The 12,988-nt window shown below is 33.7% G+C and overlaps 1 pseudogene; it reads left to right on the plus strand.

Moving 5' to 3' along the window:
• Nucleotides 1-12,988, plus strand: part of LOC134384956 (procollagen galactosyltransferase 2-like) — a 162,983-nt pseudogene that overhangs the window by 114,095 nt on the left and 35,900 nt on the right.

Here is a 12,988-nt window from a genome sequence, read left to right on the forward strand (position 1 = left end):
CAAAGATGAGTTGACCTTATAAGCATGGGTTTTGTTTCTGGGCTTCTGTTCCGTTCCATTGGTCTGTGTGTCTGTTTTTACGCCAGTACCATAATGTTTTTATTACTATAGCTTTGTAAATTCGTGTGAAATCATGGAGTGTGATGCTTCCAGCTTTGTTCTCTCTCAAGATTGCTTTGGCTGTTCAGGGTCTTCTGTGGTTCTATATGAATTTTATTATTGGTTTTCATATTTCTGTGAAAAATGCTATGGGAATTTTGATAGGGATTACATTGATCTGTAGATTGCTTTGGGTAATATGGACATTTTAACAGTGTGAATTCTTCCATTCTATGAAGACAGGATATCTTTCTGTTTTATTTTTGTCTTCTTTGTGTTCTTTGTTTTCTTTGTTTTAGTTGAAACAGTTCAAACAGTGTTTTATAGTTTTCAGCATACAGATCTTTTATCTCCTTTGAACTTATCCCTTTTTTGATGCTGTTGTAAATGGAATTGTGCTTTTTGGGGGGGATATTGTTGTTAGTGTATAGACACAGAACTGATTTTTATATGTTGATTTTGTATCCTGCAACTTTACTAAATTTATTTATTCTGACGGTTTTTTGGTGAACTTTTTAGGGTTTTCTATATATAAGATCATGTCATCTGCAAACAGAGACAATTTCACTTCTTCCTTTCCAATTTGGATGTCTTGTATTTCATTTTCTTGCATAATTGCTCTAGGACTTCCAGGCAGTTTCCCATCTTTTTTTTTTTCCCCCGTTCCTATGGGGAAATTCCATCCAGTTTTTTTTAAATCCCAGGAAATTTTTACTGTGAAAATGAAAAATCACTGTATAGTTTCACTATATAAATAAATATTAATTTCTTTTATGTACCGTATCCTGTGTGAAGCTCTGTGGATTAAAAGACTAGGTGCTGGTTCCTGATTTCAGGGAATGACCTGGAAGAGACATGCAGATCATTGCATACCATGTGATAAGGGCTTAAGAGGTGTCTACAATGTGCTTTGAGAGTCTCACTTTGGAGGAGGGTAAACAACTCTCTCCAGGAATCAAAGAACACACAAGGAGATCACGGAAGGAACACTTGAACCCAATATTGTGGGATGAGGAGGAATTTGACATGTTTGGTGGGAGGTGAAGAGAAAGGAAGGTGTTATAAGGAAGAGAATTAAAAGTACTTGCCATTTTTACAGGTACTTTTGAATTGCTCATGTGGCTGGAAAACAAAGATAATAGCAAAAATAAAGGCTGGGAAAGTAGTTTAGGATCTTTTAAACAGCCTCGTGTATAAGATTTTGGACCCTATACTCTCATAGATATTGTCATCTGCTTGTGCCATAAAACCCCTGTTGACTTTCATTACCTTCATATTTTTAATTGATTTAGTAATTTTTTTTGTTTTTCTTATTATTTAGCTTTTAGAAGGATAATCATCTATCGTATTCACCTGACATTTGTTTTAAATGGTTTTAGCCTGTTAACCAATTATATCTATGCTCAAGGCATGATTTTTCATAATTTAGGATATCCAAATTCATATGCCACAAATTTTGGTTATAACTTGCTACTGATTTTCCATGTTTGCAGCTGCTGTTTTCAGCACCTTTTCTTATAGAGCACTTGTACATATATGTGCCATAAACAAAAATGTGTATAAAGGCCTATAAGATGTGAAAGGTTTTGCCAAATGGTGTCTATAATAATTTTGATGTAACATTAGCAAAAATATTTATAAAGGCCTCTATATGTGAAAGGTTCTGCCAAATGGTTTCTATAGTATTTATGATGTTAGATAAATTAGCTGTTTCTCCAAGAGACATATTTTGTTACTTATCTAGAATTAATATGAAGGTAGAAAGATAAGACATTTGTTTCCCTCCAAAACACAAGGTATTTTGATGTATTCATACTAGTATTTTTAATTAAAAAGAGTAGTACTACTAGTCATGACTCCTCTCTAGGAAGCTCACTAGCGTTTACTAGATTAGAGATGGTCCACTTTTTGTCTTCTGCTAAGTGAAAGACTTTATCAGATATACATACACTTTTGTGTGCGTGTGTGTGTTTCATACCCGTGTAACTTATATAATGTAAGGCTTGTAAGATATCTAACGAAAATCACCTTAAAAACACTAGATACATTATTTAAAAACAGATTATTACTCTGTTTTGGAAAACGATACAAAGAGTTGCGTGTTGTCTTCTGTAAGTTTTTGGTTTTTTCCAAAAATTTTAAACAGAGATTACGCTTTAGCAGTTCTTAGAGGTGTTTCACTGAGGTGCTTTTGGAAAAACAGTTTTTTATTAGTTAACTGTTTTGCTAGTATGCCACAGGAGGTTTTGTCCTTAAATTGTAGAATCAATCCAAAGGTTAATGGAAAGATTTTTTTTATAATACTTATGCAGTTTGTCATTGGGAGAAATCTCTTATATATATTTAAAATGAAGTGAGCAGCAGTGAATAGCATTAGACATGATTGTTGTTGTTAAACCTCTTCTTTAGAAATTAACATGACACTTGGCAGAAATATAATTGGTGAGCCACAGAGAAGGTCTGTACTTAAACAGTAGGGTTAATGAATATTTCTTTTTTCTTTCCCTTCTTTTGGACTTTAAAGTTGCATTTAGCTTAGGCTGTTTGAAACGATTTGCTTTGAAAGTGTTGTGACATTGTTTTAATTGAATGAAGCTGCAGAACTGGCATGATAAATCAACAGTGAATTTTAATGTAAGGCAAATGATACTAACTTGGAAATTGGTTGCAGTAGACAAAGCAGCTGCTGTGATTAATTTTTTTTTTTTTTCACTTCTTAGAACATTTTGAGAAGGATGACCTTGACAGTTTCAATTGTATTAGAATCCCAGTGATATGCACTTTAATATACTTGAGCTATTGTTTGTTAGTTCTTGGAGCAGTAGTGATTGGTTCATTTTTAAGGTTAAGAAAATTTTGTGGTACAGATTTAATGTTTGGGTTTTAACTGGTTTAAAAACTTTTTGTTTAGTAAATAGTAATTGTGAGGTTTAATTAGCTGTGGCAGAAGCCTTTATGTAATCTTGATAGTGTGGTTTCAGCAAAGAGAGTTTAATATGTGAAAAGGATAAGATGTGTCAGAGAGGATCCTCTTAAGTGGTTATGAAGTGTAGGCCAACTGGTTTGATTGGCAAAGGACACAGGTCAAAACCAATTACATATTCGTTATTTGAAGTGCTAAAATATCTTAATCGATAAAGCATTTTTTAGACTTTTTTTTTTCTTTGCCATATTTGAGATGGTTAATGCCTCAGTAATATTACTGAAGAATAGCTGGCAAGGCTACTTATTTTAAGAAATAGGGTAACAAATAGCATAAAGTCATTTTCAGACTTCTGGAGAGCGGGGGGAGTTTTCTCTTTTCTTTTTCTTTTTTCATCTCTTACATATGTTTCACTCCTTACCACATAGCAAGCCTTGAATAAGTGTTTTGTTGAATTGAATTTGTAAATGAAAGGCTGTCCCCTTTTCTACTGAAAAATACCAAAACTAAATGAAATGGGTGAGTGGTAGAATGTGGAAATTATTGTCTCTGTCTTGGTTGTTTTGGGGCTAGGGAGAGGAAAGGAAGTTTTAATCTGCGAGTGTATAAGCACGTTAAGTTATGAAGTTGCAGAAAAGTGTGAAGAGCTTCTGGAGATGAACATAGGACCAGGCATATTGATAGATTTTTTGTGTGTAATGTTTCTTTTTTCTTTTCCTCAGACCCTTATTCCAATATATTATTACTCTGTACTGCCTGAAGGTATGTCAGTTCTAGATTTAGATTAAAAGGCAGCCTCTTATAGAGTGCCAGTGGACTACCATGTTTAAGGACTGAGAAAGTCATTCAGAGCAGCTGAGCAATTCTAGTAAAATAGGACACAATAGGAAAAAAAAATCTGCTTTAATGCATCAAAGACCCAGCAAGATTGTGAAAAATTACTAGTTCAGGATCCTTAGGAGGACAGAGGATCAAGGATGTAAACCTGGCTTATGGGATCTCTCTTTTTTTTTTTTTTTTCTGGGTATGTTTGCTGAATCTGGAGAGAGCATCTGAGAGGCTGAGCTTTGGGGTAACAGGGATTGGAGTCTATAATCTGTCTGTGTAGACTCCCCATTCCTGCTGCTTAGTTTTTGCTTTGGGTAGGGACACTGATGGGTGTGGACTCTAGGAGTAAGAGTGAACCAGAAGGTCTCAGGACCTCACAGGGACTGTACCTTAACTCAAAAGTGAGATTGTATTGAGGTGATCTCTGGTTGCTAGTAACAAGTGCATGTCAGAACCTGATTTATCCTCTCTGGAGAAAGATAACATTATCTTAGGCTTTTATGGTATTTTTATAGGCAATTTTAGTAAGCACATTTTCTGGCACATGCTAGAAAATAACCAAGTACACAAGGAGGGAAGATGACATTAACAAAAATCTGAAGAAATGAGAACAGAAACAGAGACTCTAGATATTATAATTATCATACCTAGACTTTATAAGAGCTATGTTTACTATGTATAAGAAGACAGAAGACAAGGCCAAGAAATGTAAATTGTAAAAGAAAAATCAAACTGAAAAATCCCTTAACTAGTGTTAAGTCACCAGGTGGATTTAACAGAATTAGAAGCATTTGAAGAGAGAATTAGTGAACTGGAAGACAGCTTGGAAGACAGGGTAGAGAATCTTTATAGTGCTGAAAGAAAATAAACTAGAATTCCTGCTCATTAAAAATAAGATATTTTTAAATAAAGAAAACTGAGAGACTTCAGCATCAGAAAACTTCCAGTAAAGGAGATACTAAAGGGTGTTTTTCAGGCAGAAGAATAATGACCCTCATTGGAAAGTTGAAGATACAGAAAGGCATAAAGAACAACAGAAATGGTAAATATGTTGGTAAATCTAAATGCATATTATCTGTGCAAAGTGATAATTATTTCCTGTTTAAAATATATATAGAATTTGAAAAATAGCCAATGACATATAAACTGGATTGAGGATAAATGATGTTAAACATTCTGGGATCCTTGTATGTTTACTGAAAAATATTCATATGTGTATGAGTGGACCCCCCACAGTTCATACCTGTGTTGTTCAAGGGTTTACTGTATTACCTGTCAAAATTTGTGCAATACAGCTAAAGCCAGCTGAGGGGTAAATGTAAATATCTACATAGAAAAGAAGAAAAGGTGCACTAAGCAAAGCATCCATTTCAAAAAGTTGAAAAAATAACCAGATTAAACCCAAATGAAGTAGAAGGAAGTAAATAATAAAACTAAGAGTAAAAGGCAGTTAAAGAGAAGAAAAGCACAAAATGAAGACAATCAGCTAGCTATTGCTACATTATAATAAACCACCTCCAAAACAACTTAAAATTTGAATAAGCCATATTTAAGCTCCCACTTCTGTGTCTGGATTCAGCAGAACAGTTCTTCTAGTCTGCATCTGCAGTCAGCTGTAGGTCAGCCAAGCAGCTCTGCTTTCGGAGTTGCCTGGCTGTGGGCATTGATGGTGCCTGAGTCATTCTCCAACAGGTTAGTCCAAGCCTGCTTACATCGGAGTAATAGGGCTCTGAGAAAGTGGAACCATGTAAAACTGACACTTAGGCTTTTAACTGGCATATCATTCTTTCCACTACATTGTATTGACCAAAGTAAGGCACAATGCTAGCTAGTCCAGATTCAAGAGGTGGGAGGAGTGCAAATCTACATTGCAGATGGCACAGATATGATGAGAGGTGGAGAATTCTGGCCATTTTTGAAATCAGTCCACCCAAATCAACAAAAGCAAAAGTAGATTCTTTGAAAACATGGGAGGACTGATTTAAAAAAAAAAAATAGATGTAGATAACCAATCAGGAATGAAAATTGGGACATGGCTTCAGATCTTACAGGTATTAAGAAGAAAATTGGACATGAGCTTTATTTAATTAATTTGTATTTTTGCGGCTAGTGGGTACAGGGATTGAACCCTGGACTTGGTGTTATCAGCACCATGCTTTAACCAACTGAGCTAACTGGCCAACCACAGACGTGAACTTTAAATGAACAAATTTGAAGATGTAGACAATATGGGTGCATTTCTAGATAAACACAACTTACCAAAATTGACATATGAAGGAAGAGAAAATGTGAATTAAAGAAATGAATCCATAATTAAAAACTTCCGCAGAGGAAACTCTAGGCCCAGGTAGCTTCACCAGTGAATTCTATTCAGTATTTAAGGAAGAAATAACATTAGCCTTCTACAAGCTCATTTAGAGATTAGAAAAAGAAGGAATACATCACAATACAGTTTGAGGCCAGAATAACCATGATGCCAAAACCCAAGAAGCATATTATGAGAAAGGAAAATTACAGGCCAGTTTAATTCATGAATATAAATTAAAACAAAACAAAAAACCCAAAATACTAAGAAACTGAGACCAGCAATTTTTAAAAAGAGTAATGTATTGTGATTACATTGAGATTATTTTAAGAATGTAAGGTTGGTCTAACATTTGACAATTAGTTGTAATCCATTGTAATAGCAGAATTAAGGAGAAATATCGTGATTGTTTCAGTAGATGGAGAAAAAGTGATGATTTAGATATCCAGTTGTGATTTTTGAAAAAAGAAACTCTTAGCCAATTAGTGAATTAGAAGGGAGTTTTCTGAATCTGATAAAGTGTACTTACAAAAAGTGTACAGATTACAGTACTTCAGATGTTATGGTGAACTGTTGAAAGTTTTATATTTGAAATCTGAAACAAGTCAGTTATGTCTTTTAAGTGCTGTAAGTATAGCAAGAAAAAGAAATAAAAATATATGGTTGGAAAGGAGAACAATAGAACTGTCGTATTTGCAAGTGATATGATTGTTTACATAAAGAATCCCAAAAGAACTACAGAAACATTATGAAGATCACTTATGAAGAAACAAGATTGCTGGTTCCAAGGTTGGTATGGAAAAACCACTTATGTGTTCTTATACCAGAAACAGAAAATGAAATTTTAAAATACAGTACATAACAGCAAAAAATGTTGTGCAAATTTCTAGAAATAAATCTAACAAAAAAAATGAGTAAAGACACAATCAAAAAAACTTTACATTCTTGAGAAAAATAAAAGATGACCTAACCGAAGGAGACATTATACCATGTTCATGGTTTTGAAGACTCTGTATTATAATATCCTGATGAAAATTCTTGCAAGTATTATTTAGAAATCGACCTACTTTTTCTAAGATATATGTGGACATGCAAGGGGCCAGCAATACCTAAGACACTTTTATGGAAGACCTTGATATAATACATATCAAGTTTATATTAAAGTTACAATAATTAATATAGTGTGATATTAAAGCAAGGATAAATAGATTAATGGAATAAAATAGAGAGCCCAGAAATAGACCCAAGTGTATAAAAATGTTTATGACAGTGATGGCACTGCAGAGCAGGTGGAAAAGGATGGTCTTTCCAGTAAAACTGACTAGGACATTTGGATATCCACATGAGAGAAAAAGAAATTGGCTCATACAAAGACATCAGTTCATGGTACACTGTAGACATAAATGTGGAAGGCATAACAATAAAGCTTCTAAAAGATAATACATGAGGATATCTTGATACCTTGGGGTGGGGAAAGACTTCTTTTAAGCAAGACACAGAAAACATTAACCATGAAGGAGAAGATTGATAACTTGTACTATATTAAAATCTAAGACTTTCTCATCATAAGACACCATTAGAAAGGGAGAAGGCAAGCCACAGGATGGGAAAAGGTTATTTGCTGTCCATGTAATTGCAAAGTAGAAATCCATGAGAAAAAGATAACACAATAGAAAAATAGGAAACTTTAAGTGTACTTCAAAAAAAGTATATCAGAATGGCCAATAAACATATGAGTAAATGCTTAACCTCTTTAGTAATCGGAGGAATGCTAATTGAATGGCTAAAATAACAAACACTAAAGTAAAAAACTGACAAGTGTTGGAGAGGAAGTGCATCAAACAAATTATGCTCTTCTACTGGGGATATAAATGTATACAGGCATTTTAGAAAATAGCACTAACTACTAAAGGTTTTTTGGTTTTTTTTTTAGTGTTCTTTATCCAGCAGTCTTATTCCTCAAGGATCAGTCCCTTGTCCTGCTTCTTTATCTTGTACTATCTCTTTCATGTTAGAGCCCATCCTCTGAAGCTTTTGGTAAACCTTATTTGTCTATTCATATTTAAACATGAAGCACTGAACATTTGAATTAGGAGCTTGTGTTCATGAATAGAGCTTGTCTACTGCTGGCTTTGATTTGCGGTGATCACCTGAAGTGCCAGACTTTGAGATGGAAGTCCAATGCTGAAACATGGAAGTGTATCTTCTGAGGGTGTTTGAATTTTTCTAGAGAAGAAGACTATAGCATATTACCTGCAAGTCGGATGCCTGGCTGTTGGTGTTCTGTGGGGAGGGATGGTTAATTGTTCTGTGTATTATTTCTACCTTTTCTTTCTTGTTTACTGCAGAACTCACTGTCTAGGTGTCAAGTCTCTGGAATTCTGTAGGACAAATTTACTATTTATCATATCTCCTTCTATGACATTCTAAGCTGAATTGTTGAGTTAAGGTGAGGGCCTGAGGTTTCCTAAAGAGAATTTTTAGTGGTCATGATAGGCTGTTAATTGTCTTCTTTGTGGCACACCTTGTAGTGGACCTTGTTATTGTGCTATATGCACACATAGTTGCACACACAATTGGCATTATAGCTCTACCAGATAGTAAGTACCACCCCTGTTGTACAATTGAGGCTTACTTAATGTGACTTTCAAATTTCTAATTATTATTTTGTATTTGAGCTTGGAGACCAGCTGAAATCTGTGTCATTTCAGAGTTTATAAACACGTTACCATAGTATACTACTTGAATTTATTCGGACTGGAGATGGAACGTTAGGTTGACTGGGGATTCTAAGTTAGAATAAGTGCCTTGTTAAAATGGATGACAGTAAGGATTTAGGTTGGATAAAGAGGTAAAGTACCACCTGCTGAAGAACTGGGCAGGGATAGGGGGCTTTATTTGAATATAAAGAAGTAGTTTGGACAAATTTCAGAATCTAGGATCTTAGATCAAGTACTTATAGATCAAAAGCTGTGGGTCTCAATTTGAGGTGAAAGAAGTTGTATCAAAATCCCCTGGGAGAGGCAGGCTTTATTCAAAGGATACAGGTGTACTACTCACCTGTCATTTGAGAATTACTTTTCTAAGATGTGGTGAGGCCTTTGGAATACAGAAGATTGAAGTACCCAGCTTCTAAAGCCCTGACAGCAATGGATTTTCTAGCATGTTACTTTTATGTAATGATGTACTAACAGGATAAATGCTAAAAAAAAAAAAGTAGGAAGCTGTATGGATAAGAATCATTACCTACTTGATTGAATAGATAAATGAAAACCAGCCATGGGTTTTTGTGGAACTGATGGGAAACACTCATTTCTTTTGGTCTTTTATGCACTTGACATGTGAATAAGGAAAATTTACTTTTCAGTGTTCACAGTCAGTTTATTCTTTCTATTGACCTAAAAAAAAAAAAAAAAAAAAAAAAAAACTTGTTCAAGGGTACTACAAAATTTGTGGATAAATGGAACTAAAAGATAATGTTAATCTTTCCACAAACTTTTGGAAGTACCCATGTACATATGAAAATTTTTTGTGCTAAACAAATGAGCTGTTGTAGTTACACCCCAAACTTGGCAAGAAATTTGTAAGGCCTCTAGATTTTATTTCATCTTAGTATTAATAAAATATTTAACTTAAGTAGTTACAGTTGATTCTTGAACAAGGCGGGGATTAAGTTTGCTGATTTCTTCAGCAGTTGAGAATCCATGTATATTGTGTAATGTTGAATATGCTAATTGTCCTCATTTGAGCATCACATATTGTACACAGGTATTGCTATTCAGTGGTGTATCCCACAGATATGTACAATTAATTATGTTTCAGTTTAAAAGAGAAAAAGAAAAAAGACAGAAAATCCATGTATAACTTTTGACTCGCCCAAAATTTAACTGTTATCCTACTGTTGACCAGATGCCCTACTGATAACACAGTTAATTAACATATTTTGTATGATGTATGTATTTTATACTGTGTTCTTACAAAAAGTCATCTAAAGAAAAGAAAATGTTAAGAAAATTATAAAGAAGAGAAAATAAATTTACAGTACTATGTGTATATTTACTTTTTAAAAATCTGTGTATAAGTGGATTCACACAGCTGAAACCCATAATATTTATGGGTCAGTTGTGTGTGTATGTGCATGCACGTGTGCATGCGTGTATATAAATGTTTTAAAATCTAGGACCTATACATTTCAGCAAGTGAATAATGTATGGTAACTTTTTTTTTCACAGTTTAATTTTGTTGGTAGAATCCTTGGACCCAGAGGACTTACAGCCAAACAGCTTGAAGCAGAAACAGGATGTAAAATAATGGTCCGAGGCAAAGGCTCAATGAGGGATAAAAAGAAGGTAAGTCCTTGAAAATGGGGCAAGTCTTTATGTGAATAATTTACTTAAACTTTTGCATCCTAATAATAAAGTATTCAGATATAGATACTTTACTCCATATCAGAAACTTTTGAACTTTAAGGTGGTGGAATGATTTTACCTTGTTAATAATCATTTATCTATTAGCAAACTAAAGCATCCGTTTATTATGTTAACTTACTGTGGTATTTACACTTGAGAAGCTGCCAGTTTGTAAATTAGTCAGACTGTACTGTTGTATATAAAAATATGCAACTAAAAGCTTGAAAAATCTAAAAATGTTTTTGATGAGATTTAAATCAGAACAGTCAAATGAATCACTTTGGATGTATGTCAACTTATTGGGAGAGTTAGAAGACAGAAATCTATTAAAATGACTCATTTTGGTTTTTATGAACATCTTGTGTTGATTTTAAGTTTTCTAGACATTCTGCTTTATATTACTTCTGTTTTTTCTTTCTTGCCCCTTCTTGTTTGGTGAGTTTAATTAGTAAACATCTGACTGTCTGCTTTCAAAATTGTTGTTAAAAAGATTTTGTTTGCCTAGTTTTCTTTTATCCAGTGATATACTATGAGGCAGGACACTTTTGAATTTCTATCTGTATAAGAAAATCACTGATTTAAAATACCTAGATTTTGATTGCCAGAAGATTAAATTATTGTTAGGAAGAGTGATTTTTTTTTTTTTTTTTTTTTTCCTTTAGTAAATACATTGACTTGAAAGGGCTACCAAGTGATAGAGCTGTGGTCAGCTTATCTTCCAGCATATGCATTGAGTTGCTTTGTGGAGCTTATGAAAACCAGACTCAAGTTATCCTGACCTAATTTTGCTTGTTTTCAGAGCTTTATTTAAGCCCTTGTGTTAGCTGACTGGATCTTAATCATTTTTGCTCCCTGCACATGAATGACTTAGTAGCTAAGAAGTTTGGGGAAAAAGTCCTTAATATTAAATGATTATGTTTAAATCTTATTTTAACCTGTTCTTATCAGCTGAGTTTAAAGATATTTTCATGGAAGTATACAAGTTCTCCTTGAGCATTATTAAATGTTGCATTTAAAAAATATTATTTTTATAGAATCTTAAAAAAAAAACTAAAGCATATTCTCAATCAGCTGAGTGGTAACCTTTTTACGTGAGCCGATGCCATGAAGTTTTGGTTTCTATGTTTGGACTTATGATTACATTTGCATTCAGTATTACTAATTTAATTACCTAGGGACAGTGAACGAAGTCTGCACAACTGAAGGACAGATAAATCTTCACCATAAGAGTGACGTGTATCCACCCTTCAGTTAAATAAATTATTCTATCAGTTAACAAAATATTTTTTTCTCCTGAGATTCTGTTAATTCTGTAGTAATAACCCTCTACTCACTTTACTTACATGCAGACAACAAGGATGAGAGCCTGGAACTGTGTGATTAGCTATCATGAATAAAGAACATTTTCTGCTGTCTTTGGCAGAAGAATGGAATGGTTAAAAGAGTGGCTCTGCAGTCAAATTGCTTAGGTTTGAATCATGGTTCTCCTACTTAGCTTTGCGACCTTGGACAAATTACTTAATCTCCTTGTGCCCTGTAAAATGCGAGTAGTAATGTTACTTATCTCTTATAGTAGTTGTGAAGATTGAGTTGTAAAGCACTAAAGACAGTGTTTGGCATGTAGTAAGCGATCAATTAATGTTAATGATGGTTCTTAATAAATTTTATCTCAACTCTATAGGTTAGAGTAGTAAATTTTATTTTTAGACTCATGTAGTATCCTGAGGTAATACTACATTTTTTTCAGCTTGGGAAATGGTAATTTCTTGTTTTGTAACCTTTGAATATCCCACATCCTCATAGGTTTTCTGTTTTCTTTTTTCAGTGGTTGGTGCTTCCAAATTCTGCCCTTGTTTTCTCTCTCTCTCTTTCTTTTTTTTGGATGGCTTCCCGGTACAGGGATCCAAACCTTTGACGTTGGTGTTACAAAGCTGACCAACTAAGCTAACCGGCCAGCCCTACATTCTGTCTTGACTACTTTGCTCTTAACCACAGTAGAAACACTTCACACATTTTACTTATTTTTAACCTCTACCATTGTCTAGTGTAATAAAAAAAAAAAAACTCAGATTATACACACTGCAAGAAAACAATAATAAAATTAATTAAAATGCCAAAAAATAAAATTTAACTATGAATTACATTTTCAGTTTTATTAAAATGCTACAGATTAACTTGCTTTGGATTTATCAAGTTAATTTGACTGGCTCCTGTATATTTGATATTATGTTATATGAATTCTTTGAAGAATTCACGTATAAGTTTATAACACCAAGAGTGTCTTCTCTGGTTTTACTTCATATCTGTACATAATAAATTGTTAACCAAACCATCTTGGTTTATGTTATAGTTATTCTGTTGCAGTCTTAAAAGTGTTAATAGTAAAAGTAAAGTCAAACTGGAAGGTATTGTCTTTGTTGCTTG

This window comes from Cynocephalus volans, chromosome 8 (assembly GCF_027409185.1).
Source record: "Cynocephalus volans isolate mCynVol1 chromosome 8, mCynVol1.pri, whole genome shotgun sequence".
Taxonomy (NCBI): domain Eukaryota; kingdom Metazoa; phylum Chordata; class Mammalia; order Dermoptera; family Cynocephalidae; genus Cynocephalus; species Cynocephalus volans.